The sequence below is a fragment of the Leucopleurus acutus genome (genome assembly GCF_964270905.1).
Source record: "Leucopleurus acutus genome assembly, chromosome: 13".
NCBI lineage: Eukaryota > Metazoa > Chordata > Mammalia > Artiodactyla > Delphinidae > Leucopleurus > Leucopleurus acutus.
In genome coordinates, this window is record NC_139155.1 from 16469885 (window position 1) to 16491693 (window position 21809).

Sequence of the window (21809 nt, forward strand, 5' to 3'; positions counted from 1 at the left end):
ACGGAAAAGAGGCTTGAGCTACCTGCCATATAGTCACGATCAAATTTTGCTTGTTTTTAAACTCTGGTTGACATAAATTACACCAGTAGACGGACAACCCAGACTCTAGCCACTCGCCGACTGGGCTGAATTTTTCTGGGAGCAAAGACAGTTGTAAGATTACAACTACAAAATTTGTCCAAGATTTTCCAGCTACAAAAGGAAGTGCAGCCAAGTAGGAACAAGTACTCTTACCTAGATTTCACCCACTTTCACCAGATATAGGGCAGCTGTAACTGAAAACCTAAAGGCAAGGCAGGAGACACTCACTGTGTAAGTTTTCACGCCCCACCCTCCAAAAACAAAAATCACTACTGATAAAGGAGGTGAAAGAACAGGAGAAACACTACCTTCCAAGACAGAAAATGTCAGGCCTAAGGCCCTTCCCCTATAACAGGAAGCCTCGGGAACACGACAGCTAAGATTTTAGGGAGGTCTCGTCACGCACCAGCCACTTCCCTAAGCACTTCATATGCATTTAATCTTCAAAACAACCCTCAAGAAAAGTATGGCTTAGAATTTCAGTAACTTGCTTGAGGTCTCACAGCTAGCCGGGGCAGAACACAGGTTTGTATCACTGAGAGCTGACCAAAGGCAGCTGAAAATCTCCACGGCCTTTCCACCCCAATTTAAGTAGAACACTGGCCATAATCACTTCTCAAGCTAGAGACCTCAAACTACCTCCCCCACTCTCCCTACGTTAAATCAGCAAAACCGTTAAGAACCAGCTTATCAATGAGTACCTACATGAGGGCTTCATTTGAATCCTTCAACCTCTCAGGTTCACAGGATGTAAGGACTGCAGGTATGAGCTGGCCTATATATACCATCAAAATACATATGAGAAATTTTGGAAGGCAGAGAGAAAGGAATGATGGCAACAGTCTTAGACCAGGAGGTCTAGAGTGCTGGGTTCTAGTTCCAAATGTGCTATTGATATTAACTACCTGCTGAACCACCACCCCCCGGCCCCGGCCGGCACTACTACCGATTTAGGCTCACTATAGAAAATAAGGAGATAACTGTAAATATTTAATGTATTTCCAGCTTTGTGATTTTTTTTTAACACAGAGCTAGAAATTTTCTAACCTAGAAGTTTTTCAAAAATTCTTACTGCTCAGATACCTAAAGAATTTATTCCCCACAGAAGAAAATTATCAAAATCAATACCCATTACCAGACCCATGAGTCAGCAGGAGTTTGGTTCCCTAGAAGGTAAGACTGACTTGAGAAGACAGACATTCAAGAACCACACCACTTGACTTTACCTTTAGGTCTCTATGAATCCTTCAAGATGCTCAGAATCTCTAATTATGTACAGTTGTAGTAATATCTGACTGAAAACAAAACCTGCATTTGGGGGCCCTAACGACCATCAGCTAGAGGATACTTGGTGGGGAATACTTGAGACAGCTAAGAAGGCCACTCTGAGTTCATCTAAAAATTACTTATTTCAGTCTCCAGATTTAGATTAAGTAGAATTTTCTCTCCCCCCTCATTCTAAAACAGGCAGAATTTAGAACTTCCTGTCTATAGCAGATGATTCAAAGAATTCTTTAAACTATGTTTCTGTGTTAGAACAAAAGATTTTCACAACACCACTTTCAGTTTCCTTTGATTTTCTTATCCTTTTCAAAGAATAAATAAAACAAAAACACCTCTTGGTTCCTTCTCCCAATTTGTACCTCACCCTAGTACCCAGAAAAAAACACTTAATTAAGTCTTTCCAACAGGTTATTCCTAGCACTGTCCGTCTTGGGTGTAGATACAGATTCTCCCCTCTCCGTGACGACTAAGGTCAGGAAAACCTGCCTAATTACAAAGGCCCACTACTGTGCCTCCAGCTTCTCCATGACACACTCACCGTCCTTAACGGCCACTCCCAACGCAAGAGTCTTCGGTGCCTTTGCTGTTTACCAGCTACTTGTGTCTCTAGCCTCCTCCCCACAAGCACCTTCCATGGTTTCCCCTTGTCCCCAAGGCAGAAGAGCCCAGTGACAAGGGACATGCTTCAAATTCTGCCTCCACCACCATTTCTTTTTTCTTTTTTTAAACATCTTTATTGGAGTATAATTGCTTTACAATAGTGTGTCAGTTTCTGCTGTATAACAAAGTGAATCAGCTACACATATACATATGTTCCTATATCCCCTCCCTCTTGCGTCTCCCTCCCACCGTCCCTATCCCACCCCTCTGGGTGGCCACCACCACTTCTGAGCTGGCACACCTTGGCCAGGATCTTGGTCTGAGTTTCCCAACCTGCACCATGGGAATAACAGCATACAGCTCACCTCATCATCTTGCTATTAAATGCAGGGAAAGGCCACCACAACGGACTGTGCTGCCTGCAGGTGTCAGCTACTAACACGTGCTCTGCCTTTCTGGAAATGTCCTGCCCTCCAACTTTCTGAAGCATGCTTCTCAAGTTCTTCAGCTCCTACCTCCCCTTTATTTATGCTTTTTACTATAGAAACCATTATCTTATGGGAGCCCAAACTCAAACCTTTTCATACCTTTCTTCTATCATCTCTGTTCTGTATTAGTTGCTGCCAGTCTAGACCTCCAGCTCAAACAGATCTGGGAGGCAAAGGACACCCCGCGGGCAGGCAACACAACCCAAACCTGAACTCACTGTATCAACACCTCCACCTCCCAAATCTTTTCTGCCTCCTGAGTTCAGAATCTGATAGACGCAAGTAACCCGTGGCGGGAGGTAACCTCAGAGAGCAGCCTCTGCCCCTACCCCTCCATCACGCTGCATATCCAGTCGGGGCCCAGCACACACACACCTGCACCTGATGCAGTAGCCACCTACCGCTCCCTCCCCACGCCAACGCCTCAGAGGGAGCCCTCCTCCTTTCTCCTGCACTGCTGGGGTGGGGCCTCCCCTCTGACCTCCCTGCCTCCAGCCAGAGAAGTCCTCAGTCCTCATTCCATCCTCGTGGTGCTGGCCCAGGACCTCTGTCATGAAAAGTCTTTCTGCCTCTGCTGTCTACACAGGGAAGCCCACGCTGGAATGGACGATATAAAATGAACTTCAGAAGCCTGGCCCTTGTCAGCCTCGTAGCTTCCTCCTACTCTCCCATCCCCACCTGCGACACCAAGCTCTCCCAGGGCCTTTCCACACGCCACTCCATCGGGCTCTCATGCTCTTCCCCCAAGTCTCTGCCTGCCTACATACTCTTACTGGTTTTGCTCAGCAGCCACCTCTTCCAGGGCTCCTCCCTCCATGCTTGGCACTAGGTGGCCTATTCACATTCCTATCATAGCATCTGTAGGCTACTTCCCACTAGGTTTTCCTCTCTGGATTCCTTTTCCCTCGGTCCTCCCAGTGCCTAGCACAACGTCCGGTGCTTAGTAAACACGCAGTACCTGCTAAATGGATGAAATAATCCCCAAATTAACAATGATTCCCACTTCTCGAGCTCCTCTCCCTCCACACGTCACCATAACCTCTCCTGATCCTGAAAACTGCTTTATCCTCTAAAAAAAACCAAGCTGCTTCCAAAATCTCCCTACTTCAGTGCTCTGATGTTGCTTAAATACTTTCACTTCTTTAAAGGACACAAGGGCTTCCCTGGTGGCGCAGCGGTTGAGAGTCTGCCTGCCGATGCAGGGGACGCGGGTTCGTGCCCCGGTCCAGGAAGATCCCACATGCCGCAGAGCGGCTGGGCCCGTGAGCCGTGGCCGCTGAGCCTATGCATCCGGAGCCTGTGCTCCGCAACGGGAGAGGCCACAACAGTGAGAGGCCTGCGTACCGCAGGGGAAAAAAAAAAAAAAAAAGACACAAAAGCTGAATAATAACTTCAAATATTAAAATAACACCAATATTTTGACAGTCAATAAATCTAACAAATTATCATTAACGATAAGTTCTTTCTGCGGCTAAGATTTCAACAGAGCTCTTTCGGACCCCTTTCCAAAATTTCAATTCTATTACTGGTTGGTGTTTTATGGAACCTGCCGAATGCCTCTGAGGAGATGAGGAATAACTGCTGAAGGGAATAAAGGCCATTTCACCACTGGCAGGTTCTTGTTTCCACTTTCGGCTAATTCCAATTAGTTCTGGGTTATAAAGCCTGTCATCCCGTTAGTGAGTGGTCTATTATCATGAACATCTCTCAAGTGTCTTCAGATAACATTTGCTATGAAAAATTTACTTGGGCAGTCTTAACTGCAGCTGACAAGGCTAGATCTTTTTTGTGAGGAATGACCAGCTGAATTTACTTTCATTCCTAACTTCTAATTCTTATCTACTTACCATATGACCCAGCCATCCCACTCCTAAGTCCTTACCAAAAACTTATGTTCAGACAAAAGACCTGTATGCAGATGTTCATAGCAGCTTTATTCCCAAACACCAAAAACTGGAAATAATCCTAACGTCTTTCAACGGGAGAACAGAGAAACAAACCGTGGTACATCCATACAGTGGTCGACACAACTTGGCAACAAAAAAAAGAACCAAGTATGGATATAGAAGACAACATGGATGCCCTTCAAATGCACTTTGTAAGTCAAAGAAGCCATTGGTATGGCATTCTGGAAAAGACCAAATGTAAGGACAGAACAAATCGCTGGCTGCCGGGAGGCTGGAGTGGAGAGAAGAGTCTGACTGCAAAGGGACAGCAGGAGGAAAGTTTTTCAGGCAAGGGAACTACTCCCTATGGGTAGTGGTGGCGCATACACAGCACTACACGCTTGTCAAAACCCATAAAACCGTGGGTTTTACTGTATGTAAATTTAAAAGTAAAAAAAGGGTAAAAAGTTAATTATTTAACCATGACATAGTTAAAGATTATACGCCAAATACAGGCATACCTCCTTTGTGCTTTGCTTTACTGCACTTCACAGATACTGTGCTTTTTTTTACAAATTGAAGGTTTGTGGCAACTGTGCATTGTCAGGTGATAGTTAACATTTTTTTCAGCAATAAAGTATTTTTTAATAAAAATACGTACGTTGTTTTTCTAGATACGCTCCTGCACACTTATTACAGTACAGTGTAAACATAAATTTTATATGTACCAAGAAACCAAAACATTCAAGTGACTTGCTTTACTGCGATCATCACTTTCTTGTGGTGGTCTGGAACCCAGACCCACAGGATCTCTGAGGTACTGCCTGTATAATTAACACAAAGGTGTGGATTTCCTCGACATTAAACAGTGGCTGTTATTATTATTTTGTTGCTACTGTATTGCACTGATGAGGAAGAAATGTTAGGGGGACGGGGTGGGGGGCAACCCCAAGTCTTTCCCCCCTCCCCGTGCTGGCAACCTTTGCGAGGCTCCACAGGAAGGCAACCTCCACACCAGCTGTGAACAGCTAAATGGAGTTCCACCAAGGATATGGGAAAGGTTATTCAAAACCAACAGGAGACAGACGGTACCCCACAGTACAGCCCAAGAAAGCATTTCAAGGGAAGAAATAAAGGCGGGGTGGGGGGAGGGGGGAGAGACTACAAATCCTGAAGTTCTAACTCATCCTAGTCAAAGGCATCAGCAGAAAATTCCATCCACGTGTTGGCTGCAGCATTCCTAGACCCTCCTTCAGAAAGGAGTCAAGGTGGGAGGTGGGTGGGGAATCTCTTTGTGAGAAAGGACAGCAAAAGAGAGAGAGAGAAGGCGAGCAGAGTTCTCCTAAACCAGGAGGCTGAGAGTTCTAAAAACCCTGGATCCAACGTTCTTTAACATGGAAAAAGTGATGCTAAGTAGGCAAATGATAAAAACAAGCAAAGGTTCACCACCCAGTGACACTTTCTTTCCAGCGGACCCTCCTCAGCCAAACCGACGCATTCTTCCTCCAGAGAGGACGGCCCGCCAGTCGTCCTTGGAGACTGCCCCAGGCAATCCCGAGCAGGCGCTGGGCTCCGGGCTCCAGGTGTGGCTGCCCACGGGGCGACAGATGGGGGAGGGGGACCCGGAGGGCGCCAAGAGTGGGTTCTACCCTACTCCCACCTGGCTCTTCTGGGCCAGAGGATACTGCGGCTTCTCCGCACTCACATTCCCGAGCCCAGAAAACTCTGTTCCTCTCCGGGAGGCTTGGGCCTGCCACATCCTCAGAGCCCAGCGTGAGATCGCCACCTGAGACAAACCTCCAGCCAAGATGGGCTCCTGATTGCAGCCCTGGAGAACCAGCTCTCTGACCTGCAACGGCTCTCTGCAGCTGGAAAGTGGAAAGACGGGCCTGCGTGCAAAGCAAATGCTATTTTCCAGGCGCCTTCTGGGGGGAGGGGGAGTAACAAATCTAAAAACCACAGAGAGTAAACCAGAACGTTCTGGGACACGCCACGCCTTACAAAAAGGGCTTTAAAACATCCTATCAAGAAACAGGCACTGCAAGGGGTCAGCTGTCAAAGGTAAATAAAAATCACTGACTTTCTAAAGATAGGAGTGAAGGACTCAATTATAAAACAGCTTATTGTAGTATTAAGCTAATTAAGGTTTATCACATTAGCCATCTGAGTTTTAGTTGGCACCAGAAAAGCAGGAACGGCATATCATGCAACGTGGATTGGGATCTGCTTTGCAAGCAGATTTCTGCCACATTCAGACACAGAACCTCTGGCAGTCAAAAATGTTGCAGAATTGAAAACCAATTTTCGCACAGTGATTTGTCAAGAATCTTGTTCCATCACGTGAGCTATTTACTGGTCTCCCGGTCCGAGATTACATTTATCTCTATTAAATACCACACAAAGTATTCTGAGCTAACCATGCCCTGTTGTTTCTCTTTTGCCAGTTTTATCACACGCTGGATGCTCTGAAATCCTATGAAAAACATTTCAACAATAAAACCCTTGCATACTTGACACCCTTCACTGCAGATATTCTGCCCACCAACTGTCAGCACAGAACCCATTCTAAGACCCTCGGCACTTCTGAAAAGACTGCTCTGCTGAATGCAAAGAGGAACAAAATACCCTCCACAGAGTAGGGGAGAAATTTGTTTTCAATCGTGTCTTCTATGGGCTCCTCTTGACTGTACTTTTACCAAACCAGAAGACAGAACTAGTTCTATCCGTTGTTGGCGTTCATCTTGGATTTGATTCTGGAACTGCTGGTTTCCTGTTTGGGGAAGTTGCAGTTCTTTTCACAAGGAACCCCAAGGCGAAATGTTTCTTATTCCCCTGTGAGGTCTCACTGCCTTTGTTCTTTACTTTGCTACCACTGATCACTGCTGCTTCTCTCTTCTCCTCTAAAACCTCTTTTGGTTTTGGAGGATGCATAAAAAATGCCAGCTCAAAGCAAACTGTCATCCTTTAAGGCCCTGGACATTTTCTACCATCCGCTGCTGTAAAGCTCTGAGTTAACAGGCATCTTTGCACAGAGGAAGCCAGACTACCCAGTCTTCTCCTGGCATTGCATTAAGTATTCCATATTAAAACGTATGCCACAAATAATCCAATGGCAAACTCACCGTCAACACCCCACCCCCGCCCAAATCAATAAAAGCCATTCCACCACTTGACTCAGAGTGAAAAGCCTTTCAGGTTAACACACAGAGCAAGGTAAAAAGAAAGGTGATGAATGAACAAAAGGCAAATCTACCTGCAGACTCCTCAGATCCCAAAAAGGTGGCTAGGCTGCCTGGATTTGACAAAGTCCTTCCATTTCCCTGTAATCATCGGGAAAATGCCCCATGTGTACTGCTTTAGTCTTATGCAAAACAGTGCATTCCCCACAAGGCCCTGACGCCTACCATTCTCTTCAACTTGCTTCTTTTCAGGCCTGCCTCTTATAAATGACCAGCCACATGCGATTTAATGAAGTCATTCTGATTTCGCCTTGATAGCAACACTATCATAAAGTCACCCTAATCCCATTAAACTTGGCTAAACGTCAAGAGTATTTCTTCTCCACTCTCCACCCAATATTATCTCCAGGGTACCAATGCACTGTCAATCTGTGTCTGAACGGATCTTCAAATAAATACTTAAATTCATGCTCAAAATTATCATATCTCACCTTGTGAACCTTGACCTTTTGGAAAGACTTTGGACCAATGTTCAGTTACTGTCACACGGTTGCATTCTCTGCAAATATGAAAGGGTTAAAAACAGCCCCAGTCAACAGGCCTACAAGGAAAAAAAAGACAGCATGTATGCCTTACAGCATCACTGGAACGCATTTATGCTCATTTCCTAGAACAATATTGTTACCTTTTGGCCTTCATAATAGTCAGAAGCATCCCCAAAACCCTTTAGTAGCTTCTAAAAGGAAAAGCACAAAACAGAACATACCCTGCAAGAGAAAAAAACATGCAAAGTAGCATTCTCCAGCAACAAACTATTATTACAAATCCATCAGTTCATTTTGGTTTTGTTTTGTTAAAAACATAGAGGAGAGAGAGAGAGAGAGAGTGAGAGAGAGAGAGAGAGAGAGAGAGAGCGAGCCTGCAGAAACCAAGTGTCCCCACCCTAGCAAGGCACATTTTTTTCTTTAATAAGGGTCATAAATCTCAGCTCCTTGTCCATCCCTTAAGCAAAAGAAAAAGGCAGGAAAAGCCCAAGTAATCTCAGACCTTGCAAACCTGCACATTTTCCCCATCTTCTCTACACAGACTCTTCTAGGGCTCCATTAGTCACGTACCAGTGCTGTGTGGTGTCTAAGTGTGCATTCACATACTGTGTTGGGATGGTCCCTTCCTGCAAGCTCCTCTGCTTTTGGCTGCCATGAAGGGAGGAAGCTGCTATCCCACTGTAGTAGCTCAGTGACTGCATTGTGCTCAGGAGCTGATCTGCCTCAAACCAGTTTCAACCGGTTCTGGTCACCCTACATAAAAAAGCTATGGCAACCCTCGCTGAGTTGCCAACAAGTCCCTGAAAATCATCAGCACAGGGAGGATCTCGCTGGGGGTGGCTGCTCCCTCTTAGGTCTTGGTGAGGACGGGAAGGTCATCGTGGGTCCCCTCCACCGGCGCACAAGCACACAGCCCTGGAAGGGCTCCCCTCACGAGCACCCCAGAGCCCCTCGGGCCCATCCCCCCTCCCGTCCACCCCAAAGCCCACCGCAGACACTGCTGCCCCTCCTTCTCCTTCCCCCACTTACCTCCCACAACCTGGCTCAGAGCTTTGTGTACGTGTGTGTCAGTGTGTGTGCTCTGGGTTGGTGGCTGACAAAGAGCCCCCAGGAAAGCAATCTATGTGTGTCTGCTCACCCTGGCTGCGTCGGCGGCAGGGGCCGGCCTCGGCCTCCTAGCAGAGTGCTGCGGGCTTGTTGACCAGGCTCCTCTCTGCCTGTCACCCCCCCACCCAGCCCCCTCCTCCCGTTCCTCTCCTCTCTCTCGCAGCCCTGTCACCACCACCAGCAGCCCCCCAGTCTCCTCCTCCTCCTCCGACCTTCTCTTCTTTCAAGCACCTGGGGGGAGTAGTCCAAATCCCTTCACCTCGGGCAAGAAGTCTAGGGCTGCCCGGGGTGGAGGCGGGGGGGTGGGGGGGGCGGACTCGGGGCCAGTGGGACAGAGGGGCACAGAGGCCTTTTAAAAAATCCGCTGCGCAGCGCCAACGCCGGAGGGGGGAGGAGGCGAGCGGCGGCGCTCACGTGGCCCCCCTCTCGGAACCTGCGGGGCCTAGCCAGACCGGCTGGTCCTCGGCCCCCCCAAGGAGGCCGGCGGGGCGCGAAGGCCGGCCGGCCCCAAGGCCAGGGTGGGACAGGCCGCGGCCGTCAGGCCCAGGGGCCGGAGCCTCACGCGCCGGCCCCGACCGCAGGGCCGGGCACGAGGGGCCCGCGCCCCCGCCCCTCGCCGGAGCCCGCCCGCGCCGCTTCCTCCGCGGCCCTGCACCCCTCGCTCGGCCCGGCCGCCCCCTCGCCGCCCCCCGCGTCCCGGGCGCACACCCACCCCCTGCCCGGGGTTGGCCTTCGCAGCGGTCAAGCCCGGGCGTCTGGGCCGCAGCTCGGATGACCTTTGTTCAGCGCGGCGCCGCCGGCGGCTGCTGCTGCTGTAGCTGCTGCTGCTGTCGTCGTAGCGGCGGCGGCGGCGGCGGCGGCGGCGGCTTCCATGTTACGGGCGTGTCAGCCGCATTCCCGCTGCCGGGGTCGAGGTGTGCGTGTGCGGCGGAGGGGCCTCGCCGCCGGTGCCGCCGCCGATGCTGCCGATGCAGCCGCCGCCGCCGCCGCCCGGGCCGCCCCGCCGCCGCCGCCTCCACCGCCGCCGCCGCGGCCTTGCGGTGCGCCCGGCCCGGGTCCCGCGCCTCCCCGGGCGCCGCGCTCTAGGCCGCACGGCGGCGGCGGCGGCGGCGGCGGCCCGCCACGCCGGGGCCTACGATCGGGGTGCGGGCCCGGGCGGCGGCGGCGGCACCGGCGGCTCGGCCCGAGCGGCGAGCGAACAAAAGGGAGCGCGGGAGAGGGGGAGGGGGCGGCCGGTGGGGGAAGGGAGGATCGGGGAGAAGGAGGCGAGACGCGAAGCCCCGCAGCCCGCGGGCGCGGACGCTCGGCCGGTGCCGACTCGGCGGAGGGAAGGCGAGCCGCGCGGACCTGCCAAGTCTCGCCCATATGCGGCCGCCGCATCGCGGCTTCGCCCCGGAGAGCGGGGTGGTGGTGATGGTGGTGCTGAGGGCCTGCTGCTTTTTCCAGCGGCATTGCAGGCTCTCACCCAGTCCTTTTCATGGCCCCAAGCCGCAACTTACTCGAGTGGAAGGAAGCAAGGCCTCGCCAAAGATGGTTGCAAAAGACCGCGAGCCTCTACCCAGGATCTTGAAGCCAAGGTGGTGTTTTGTTATCCTCGTAATGGTGGCCAATAAGTCAGAAGAGAGCACGCTATCTTCAGATGCATTAAATCTGGAATTCTCCCTGGAGGTGGAAGAAGGGGCTCTCTTCTGGGTAGTTAGTGGTTTGGAGCCCTTTTCGCCTTAAACTGAGCCACAAAAGAATGGAAGACACCCCCTGGGGTGGGGAGAAAGCCCTGGTGTAAAAGACACACGTTTTGCTTTCGGAGAAAAAGCCACTGGGGCCAGATTGAAACATGGCATGTTCAGTTCATGTAGCTTTTTTTTTTTTTTAAATGGGGGAATGATATTGAGTAAACAAGATGTAATAGCCAAGTCTTTAAATTCACGAAGGGAGATGTGTACAAATGTAACAAGCACATATTGTACATACAGCAGGTGGTCACAGCCTCCAGAACACACACACACAAAAGATACATACATAAACCCCGTAAAGACTACAAAGGTGTGTAATCGTTAGCACGTCCGAGATGGAGACAATATATTAGCACCAAATCAGGTATGCTGTTCATATAGCCTTGGGTCCTGGTTCGTACAAGGTTCACAGACGTGCACTCGGTTGAAAGGTTTTTTAAAAAACGAGGAACCCCCAAATCAACCGAATTGTGCTTACCCTAGAAATAGGACAAAATGGAAGGATCTGAAAACAATGTCACCAACACCTCTTAAAAAGGCTCACTCCTGTTTGATCGGACTGTGAAGATACTAACGTTACTCGAGGAGCCGTGAAGATTCCCAGCACAGGAAGCGTTTCTGTGCTTTATTTTAAATTACATTAATTGGTTAATATTTGCAAAGTGTGCTGCAAAGTTTTCTTTTGTTAGTTTTTTTTGGGGGGGGAGGGTGTTGTGTTTTTTTGTTTTGTTTTGTTATCTCAGTGTGCCTCTGCTTTGCATTAACTTCCATCGAGGAAGCCATTGTTCTCTGTTATGGGGTCATTGTCTGATGTAAATTGGAAGCAGCATTTTTGCTATTTAAGACTTTTCATGTAAATGAACTGAATGTTTCACGGAAGAGTTGTTGGTCTTTAATTTCAAACAGCAAATTGTTTGGAGTTGCACGTAAATTGGGACACATATTTACACGTGTTTAGAAGGACCTATGTAATCTGCACATTTTGACAGCCACGGGATCACATTTATCAATGTTACAAAATGGTGAAATTGAAACTCATCTTCTTTTAGCCTGAAAACGGTGCCAGTACTCTGTGGGTTGAGTTTCAACTTTACCTGGGCTTGATTTCATTTGAAAGGAGGCCTTTTTTCTTCTCCCGAAGGTGGGCCTTTATTAATGTGCATGTAAAAACATTACGTGCAGTGGAAAGGATACAAGGCCTTGCTTATCTGAAATCGTGATCCACTACACATATTACGATGTATGGAATTTCATAATGTCCACACAATAGTAAATCCTAGCTTTCCTCGATTTAGAATCTTTGTTTACTTAGAATACCTTCTTACCCCTCCCCCAATTCCCTTCTCCTAAAGAGTTGAAAGCACAGCACAAAGTGTTTGAATGGTTTCAAGAATTGTACTTCCAAAACTCAAGTCTGGATTGCTTATCGCAGGAGCCTTCGGTTGTAGAACCACCTCACATGGCTTCAGAATATCATATACTTTTTGAGCAGAGCTCTTTACAAAGCCCAGTATTTTGGTCAAGCCTCGGAAATTAGTTTGAAAGCACAATTCATCATTTGCACAAACAGCAACAGATAACATTGCATCTGCTTTTTAAAAACCTTAACCAACCAGAAGTAAAAGATAATAATTTCTTGCAAATTATCTCAGTTCTATTTTTACAAAGAGGATTTCAGAGAAATCCCTTTGCCAGGTAGATCAGTAGTGAAAAGCAAAGCACCCATCTTTATTCTATGAAATCACTGAATTTCACAGCAGAAAAAAACAATTTTTAGTGTAAGTTAAAAAAAAATAGCACTACCCCTCTTCCAAAAATTAATACAAAGGTTCATTCTATTATTGTGCATATGTAAGGCTATCTTGGGCACCACCCTGCTTTGGGCAACAATAGAAGTAAAGAATGAAATAAACTATTATTTGACTGCTGTAGATACGAAGGGGCAGAACAAAGAAATCATATTATTCTTCTGTCAAATAGAAACTAAAGGAATTCCAAATCCTTTGGGATTTTGTTGTTGCTGTTTTTATTGCTAACTCTTAATGTCTTCGTTTATTCCTCCAGTCAGTGTATTGCAAAATCCCAGCATTTTTTTTTTTGCTTTTTTTTTTTAAACCTTTTGTGGTTTGAAGCTGACTTTGTAGGCGCATATAGATATCAGTCTACACATCATACTTTTCCTCTGAATTCCACTATGAGATTGGGAAATTCCTTTGTTAGGCAGAGCACACAAAAGGTGTGTTCCTTGAGGGAAAGGAGAAGGAAAACAAAAAGAAAAGCCTTTTCTTTATCTCACCATCAAAAGGCCCGACAAACCACTCCTTAAACTGACAGCCCCCTGACTTGAGCTACATATTTTGTAGCTCAAAACTAAGACTAGGCCTAGGAGTTTATAGAGTTTCATATGTTAAATTTGTTGGCTTGTTTTCAAAGGAAGTATTACACTATTTAACACTAGCATTACAATTTCAAGAGTGGCCAGCAAAGGGGAAAAAAAAAATCCATCCTACGTCTTCAACAAAATATTGAAAGAATCAGAATTTTTTAATATTTTCCAAAAACATACATTTGAAAGAAATCATAACCAGATTTAAGTTATTATTATATTAACCTGCCAGAAATAGACTGAGGGGAGGTCTAGGAGAGGATTCCCCTTATTTTTTGTTAGTTATTTCACAAACAGATTTTCCATAGCAAAGCTACCTCCCCTTTCCCAAACCTTATCTGGAAATACCTGCAGAGCCTTCACTCAGAGACCTGAAGGAGGTGGGGGCTACGTCCTATTAAAAGATAAACTGAGACACATTAAAATTTTTAAAGGGGATTTGAGCAAAAATCTATTCCACTAGGGCAGTGCCAAACCGGAAGTGCTAGGGGACTCCACCTACAGAGGCTGGGGAGAGGCATCGGGAGAAGGTGAGGACTCAAAGCAAGGAAATTATTTGATTGGCTACAGCTTAAAACCTAGTTGGCTGTTTGTGTTTGGCCGTCCTTTATCGGTTTTGATTTTGTAACCTGGAGGTATTTCCGGGCTAAGATTTTGGTTTATTTAAGTAAGTGGCATTAGAGCCACCTCAGTTTAATGGCCTCCTCATTTAATTAATTTAACGGTGCAAAGTTGGGCATTATTTAAGAGTCCCCCTAGGTATCCGAATGACCTCCGAATTCCTGGGCCCTGGATGAATTCGCTAATCTTCATCTCCTACTGTCTCTTTAGGCCTAAATGCTGAAAAGCCAGCCTTGCCTAAGGAAAGAAAAGGATAGGGACCGAGGAAACGGTTGTTGTATGAACTCTAGAGAATCAAAGAAGAGCAAGAAATTTGGGGATTGGGATACCAGCAAAGAGTCATCTTCAGCAACTATGGGCCAACAGACAATACCTGTTGAGAACTTTGTAAGATTTCCTAACCCTTTGTAACTTTTACATTATGTCTGGGCTTCTTTGAAAGAAACTGGTTGTTTGGGCTTTTTCCTACTAAGAGGAGGAGAAGAGAAAGGGGAGAGCTAGGAAGGTATATGAGAAAAGGAAAGACAATCAGACTTAATCCTTTAAGGAGGAGAAGCTAACACATAGGAAAGGGGACTTACTTCCACCCAAGAATGGATCTCATTGGTTCCCTGCAGCAGAGAGGCTACCTGGGCACTCTGTATGTGCATCTTCATCTTTGCATCTTCCGCCCCCCACCATCTGTAGCAGTTAGCCCAATACCTTGTACATCCCATACTTGAAATTAACTAGTTATTTGTGAACTAAAGAATGGATAATAAACCCACAAGTACCTAAAAATAAGCATGTCCCAAGCTAAACATAAGATCTTTTGCCACTGTAGTGGATACTGTAAGCGTTTTGTCTAGAACCATCTTTGGGGTATACACGCCCATCCCCTAGCTGCTGAGACTATTGCTAGCTGACCACTCACAACTGAGTCCCCGGCAAATTGCCTTGGCTATTTTGTGCCAGGTTCTGTGAACTGTCTCACCCAAGTTTACACTCCTCCCCCCGGGAGCAGCCAATGTCTGGCTGATGTAGCAAGACCAAGGCTTGCCTTAAGTTGGGCCAGTTCTAAAGAGCCATCCTAGCTCCAGAACTCCCTGGAAACTGGCTTAGGCCTCAGTCTCCACAGCACTGTGGGTCAACTCCTTCTACCTAATCTGGCCTTCCTCACTCCCTCACAGGTGGCTCTCCAGAGATTATCCAGAGCCTATTTCTAAGAAACTCAGCCCCAGACACCAACCAAACCAGATCCACCTCCCCCTTGATTCTGCCACCTGATGACACTTACTGCCTCATCTATTCCATCGCCATGTGCTGAGGATTCTACCTCCCGAGGATCTGTTGATTCCAGTCCCTTCTCTCCGTATCCATCACCTGGACTCAACCTCCTGCTCATCCCCTCAGCTCAAAACTGTTCCCTAACTGATCTTCTTGCCTCCAACCTGGCCAGCTTCCAATACATTCTCCACACCGAGAACTCTAGGAACATTTCTAAAGATGCCAGCTTGTCACCCCTCTTCGCAAACCTTTCCATATCTCTCCATTGTCCTTAGAATAAGGTCCAGGCTCAGAAGACTCTCCATGAGTCAAGCCGTTTGCCTGTCCACATCCCTTGCCCTCCCTCCTCACACTCTAAGATCCAGCCTTGTAGAACTTTTCGTTCTTTGAATGAGACCTGATGGCTCTCGCTGCCTGGCCTTCACAGCGCTGTTCCCTCTTTCCGGAAGGCTCTCCCCACCCTTCCCAATCCCATTCGTCTAACTAACTCCCATGTATCTTTAGGTCTAAATTTACGTCACTCACTTGGAGAAGCCTTCCTTGACCTCTCTCTACATGTACAAGCTGAGTGGCCCTGACATGTCCCTAAGTTATTCTTTTCACGTGATACTTGCTGTGCGGCTTGCAGGATCTTAGTTCCCGGACCAGGGATTGAACCCCGGCCACCATGGTGAAATCGCCGAGTCCTAACCACTGGACCATCAGGGAATTCCTGACACTTGAGTTTTTGGCTCCCTCCCCATGTGACAAGAAACCTGTGAGATCAGGGACAATGATACTTTGGCTCACTGAGGTCTCTCCAGTGCCATCATCACATATAGAAAGACATTGAAAAATTAGGTGTTCAGAACATCCAGATTGATTAAACGCCCGTAGGGATTTTTTTTCTCAATGACATTTGGAGATAAGAGATGATTAAATATAATTTTTGCTAAACAATGATAAGTTTATTTAACACCAAAAGACCCAAAGCCACATATCACTAGGGAAACATTGGTTATTTCTGGAGAGGTAGAAAACACAAATATAAACCAACAAATGTTAAATTAGGAAAATAATAACCAGAAAATATGACTGCAAAATAAAATACATTCATTTGTCAGCAAACAGTTGGAAGATGCTTAAAAAATATTGCTGTAGATTTGAGCAAACACGTATTAGAATAAATTACACAGTGTGGGAAGATTGCTGTACTGTTGAAAGAGAAGAGCAGCTATTTCTAACATGCCACTGCTTAGGGTATATATGCACGATCCCGTTCCAGTGATGACAGAGCTGTACAAACTGATTTTTTATGAACAACTAAATAAAAAGTTTAGCAGAGAAGGTATATTCTCAATAATAAATGATTTCTTTAATGGAAACAATATATGTTTTTTAAAAACTCATATATTGAGTTTATGTTATTGTAACAATAACAACCAAAGAAGCAGCCACTCTCCAGGAATTTTTAATTCTGGGATTAAATTACAAAACTTCTAGCACATAAAATCGATCACTGAATCATTCACAGATAAGCTACTGCAGCCAAGATATTGAAGCCAAAATTTCAGAGAGTGCTACAGGATATCATCAGTGAGGTTAATTTTATTTTTAAAGGGGGGGTGGGGAGGTATAAGAAGGACTTTCCTGCCAGAAAGACTCAGTCTTGGACTTTGAAAGATGAGGCATCACTACTGAAATCTTCGTACCACACAGTGGTTTGCTGGATATGTTACAGCAAAGAACTTTATAAAGATAAGCTATTCGTTGTCCTCTTAAAGACAGTAGTTTCAAATCTGCTGTCCTTTTCGTTAGTAAATGCTGTCCATTACACACTGCCTGGCAGATATTTTGTTAGAACAAAAAAATGCGTGCGAATTCCCTGGCGGTCCAGTGGTTAGGACTTGGCGCTTTCACTGTGGTGGCCGGGGTTCAGTCCCTGGTCGGGGAACTAAGATACCACAAGTCTCTCGGCAAGGCCAAAAAAGGAAAAAAAAAAAAAGCTTAATCTGTTCTTTTAAAGATAATGTTCTAACCATGAGGAAAAAAGTGATTACTTTTAGAAAGAAACTCACGCTATGGAGAGAGCATTTTAGATTTTAGAAACAGATGTTTAGCAATCACTTGTGATTTGGTGCTAAAAATTATGTATGAATGTTACCTTTAACAACTATCAAGTATGTAGTTTATATCATAAAGTGAATTTTCTAAACTGTTTAAAAAAAAATACAACTCCCAGATGAAGAGCTTTGGTATATTTGAACCTATTTGCTTAAAATATAAAAATGCAATTGCAACATCTTCCCATTTACAGGAACAACTGACTGACATTGGGAAACAGCGACTCATCACCCAAATTTCCACTCAACCTTTTGCACAGATGGTAGGTGGAATTAAAAAGTGAGCATTATCGGGCTTCCCTGGTGGCGCAGTGGTTGAGAGTCCGCCTGCCGATGCAGGGGACACGGGTTCGTGCCCTGGTCTGGGAAGATCCCACATGCCACATGCCGCGGAGGGGCTAGGCCCGTGAGCCATGGCCGCTGAGCCTGCGCGTCCAGAGCCTGTGCTCCGCAACGGGAGAGGCCACAACAGTGAGAGAGAGGCCCGCGTACCTCAAAGAAAAAAAAAAAAAGAAAAAGTGAGCATTATCATTAAGCACTCGGTGAAAATGATCCGCCTGTTCCAATGGTACATAACTTTTCCCACTAAGACAGCGTTTAAAACAACCAACGTAAAAAGAAACTGAATTTAGAACAAGATCTCCAAATCACTTTATCACAATGTGTTCTACCAAGATTTCCCAAAAAGATGCAGGTTGAATACTAAAAGTTTTAATGAGAGCAAAATACTTTATACTGCTCATAAAGAAAATTAAATTTTAATGACATTGTTTAGTCCATCATAATTTCAACCTTCTTTGACTTCTGTTTTTGCATATAATTTGTAATGTACAAGACATATCAGGATAGTACTCTCTGTGTTTAATTTATAAGTGAATATATAGGTGTGATTCATCAAGAGCAAAAGCCACTGGGGACTCCCCTGGTGGCCCAGCGGTTAAGACTCCACGCTTCCACTGCAGGGGGCACGCGTTCGATCCCTGGTCAGGAACTAAGATCCCACATGCTGCGCGGTGTGGTCCAAAAAAGAAAAACAAAAGAGAGAGTGAAAGCCACTGGACTTGACAATTTTCCTTGAGTGGACAAGCTCAATTTTTGCTAGATAGAGTGAAAACTTGTATTCCTTAATTTCACTGCATTGACAGTCCAGATTTGGGGAAATAAATAACCATGACCAGATAAATAATCATCATCACACCCGTCTTGAGTTTCCACCTCAGCCTCTCACCAAATAGAAAGGCAATCAACTGTATCACTTCCAGAGGATTCCTGGATCCTCCCTTTCCATCAGCGCCTCTCCTCTGACCTTTCTCTCATTTTGTCCCTCCCAGCCCATCACACAGAGTATTAAGTCAACTTGACTGTAGCACGTGGAAAATTCAGAGCATAAACCACAACCAGTTAAACTAGAGTAAGTCCCCTACCTACGAACCTTCAAGTTGCAAATGTGTGTTCGCATGTCCAACTACATAAGTTAGTTCACATGTCTGAGGTACACTGTCACATGCATGCATCCTCTACAGGTGGTTGTGCTTTTGTGTACTTCACAGTACTGTAGAGAGTACAGTAGCACAGTATCTTTATTTCAAGCTAGATCTGCAGGAGGATGACTTCATTGAACTCCTTGCTCTGCAACATGAGGAGCTTACTGATGAAGACCTGACGGAATTGGAGGCCCAGAGAAAGGACCAAGAAAGACAAGGGGAAGAAGTGACTGAAGAACCGAAGAGATTCACGACGCAGGAAATGGCAAGGGGATTTTCTATATTTGAGGAGGCACTGTTAGTTTTTGAGGCACAGACCCGGATGTAGAACGGTACACGAAGGTCGCAGCAGCCCTTCAGAATGCAATCCAGTGCTACCGTGTCATCTATGACAAGAAAAAAAGAGCTACTACCCAGACATCACTGGATCATTTTTTCAAAAGGGTAGACAGAATTGAATCCAGCAAGGAACCAGAACCTGTGCCATCAGCGTCAGGCGTGAGTGAAACTGCAGCTTGTCCTCTGTCTCCCGTTGCTGACGATCCTTCGGCTCTACCATCTCCCACCTCCTCTCCCTCCTCCAGTCAGTAACTCTTCTTGCAATGCCAGCCGCTGTATGCCAGCTGTTGTACTGTACTACTGTACTTTTCAAGGTACTGTACTGTAAAATTAAAAATGTTTTATCTTTTGTGTTTGTTATGTATTATTTGTGTGAAAAGTATTATAAACCTATTACAGCACGGTACTGTATAGCTGGTTGTGTTAGTTGGGTACCTTTGTTGGACTAACTTTGTTGGACTTAGGAACGCGCTCTCAGATGGAACTCGTTCCTATGTAGGGGACTTACTGTACCTTAGCACCAGGCACTGCACACCACAGGCCCCCCTAAGTTGCTTTGCAAAGGGAGCAGTAACTAAGCCCCTCCAGGGGCTGCCACCCATCTTCCTAGATTCTTTTAACTAGTCCATCCTACCCTTACCCTCTAAGCACAAATTAAGTCAAGAGGAATAAAGACCCTTTCTCTTGGGGCGTAAAATAAACCCTCTACCCCTCTTTCTGGCTGCCTCCCTAATGAAACTATAGTCTGAAAGATTGTCCCTACTTTGGGAATTCTGCATGGAACTCCTCACATCAGCCCCTTCTTGAAATTCTTTCTTTCCCTTAGCTTGATGCCATTCCCCTTTCTCTAAAGATCATGCTTTCTCAGCCTTTCTTCCTAGCTGAGTTTTCTGCAGTCCTCTGTTTAATATGGATGTTCTCAAAGTTCTTCTTTTTTTTTAAATAAATTTATTTATTTTTGACTGTGTTGGGTCTTCGTTGCTGCGTGTGGGCTTTCTCTGGTTGCGTCGAGCGGGGGCTACTCTTCATTGTGGTGCGCGGGCTTCTCATTGCGGTGGCTTCTCTTGTTGCAGAGCACGGGCTCCAGGCACGCGAGCTTCAGTAGTTGTGGCACGTGGCTCAGCAGTTGTGGCTCGCAGGCTCTAGAGCGCAGGCTCGGTAGTTGTGACGCACGGGCTTAGTTGCTCTGCGGCATGTGGGATCTTCCCGGACCAGGGCTCAAACCCGTGTCCCCTGCATGGGCAGGTGGATTCATAACCACTGTGCCACCAGGGAAGCCCTTCTATCTTTTTTAAAAATTTTATTTTTTATTGAAGTATAGTTGAATTACAATGGTGAGTGAATTACTGCTGTACAGCAAAGTGATTCAGCATATATATATATATATACATATATATACGTTCTTTTTCATATTTCAAGGTTCTATCTTTGACCCTCTTCTTTTCGAACTCTGCATTCCTTGGGGAAACATTCGTTCTCAGGGCTTCAAGTATCTCTTTATTCTGGATTCCCAAATCTCTGTTTCTAGCCCTAACATCGCCTCTAACTCCAGATCACAATGAATTGTCAAGTAAGCTCGAGAAATGACTCACAGTCATGTCTAACTCGGGACACCTCCTCCTCTCCCACCCTCCATGGTGGTACGTGACTCAAGGCCCCCCGCTCCTTTCTCCATCCCTCTGCCATGTTGCACTCCTGCCTCCACAGCCAGGAGGCGAGGACTGCCTGTGCTTTCTGCAGCCTTCTCCGTGCACCTGTCCTCTGTCCCCAGCTCTGTGGATGCCTTGGTTTAAGGAGCTCCCTCTCACCTGCTCTCTCTGTTTTTGTTTGTTTGTTTGGGCCGCACTGTGCAGCATGCGGGATCTTAGTTCCCCAACGAGGGATCGAATCCGTGCCCCCTGCAATGGAAGCGCAGAGTCTTAACCACTTCCCTCAAGGGAAGTCCCTCTCCTGCTCTCTTACAGAGACTTCTTCACTTATCGCTAACCTCTTTTCAAGCAATTTCTGCTCACCAAACAGCCCTTAAGCAAGCAGCTTATCACATTAAATGCACATACACCATGTTATTCCTTCCGCTGGAAGAAAAAGCGCCCCCTTCACGTGATCATCACCACCTGCTGACGAGACAAAGCTGAGTTGAAGGCTCACCACAGGAAGTCGGGGAGAACACTCCTCAAAATGCTTGCACAGGGCTTCTCTGGTGGCGCAGTGGTTGGGAGTCCGCCTGCCAATGCAGGGGACACGGGTTCGTGCCCCGGTCCGGGAAGATCCCACATGCCGCGGAGCAGCTGGGCCCGTGAGCCATGGCCGCTGAGCCTGCGCGTCCGGAGCCTGTGCTCCGCAACGGGAGAGGCCCGCGGACCGCCAAAAAAAAAAAAAAAATGCTTACACAATGTCTCATAGGGAGGGGGAAGGTCAGAATCAGGGGGTGGGGTGGGAGGAGGGGCGAGGACGCGAAAAATAAAATAAAAGAATTTACTGAGAATTGGAAGCTTGGTTTAAGGTGGGCCTATCCATGTGGGAGCTTGGCTAGGAGGCATGAGTCCAGGATTGATAAAAACAGCAAGGTGAGGACTTAGAGGCGAGGGATTTGAAGAATCTTAGTGCACGGATTACTGTGTCCTTTTCATCAAGAGTTGATGGGTCTTTAGAGAAGTTCTTCTAAGAAACAACCAAACCACTTTCTGGGACAGGAGAGCTCTGGAAGA

General features: G+C 46.6%; 1 protein-coding gene across 3 annotated transcripts in view; it reads right to left on the bottom strand.

Annotated features, from left to right (window-relative positions):
• The window catches only part of ZNF532 (zinc finger protein 532), a 107887-nt gene extending 97109 nt beyond the window's left edge, over positions 1 to 10778 (bottom strand). The window contains exons 1-2 of one of the 3 annotated variants that reach the window (XM_082853603.1): positions 10670 to 10778; positions 8010 to 8119 (exon numbers count right to left, since the gene is read on the bottom strand). The gene's annotated coding sequence lies outside the window, so the exon portion shown is untranslated. Of the gene's footprint in view, positions 1 to 8009; positions 8319 to 10669 lie in introns of those variants that run through there. The other 2 variants (XM_082853602.1, XM_082853601.1) reach the window with 2 other exon arrangements.
• Between the last annotated feature and the right edge of the window lie 11031 nt (positions 10779 to 21809).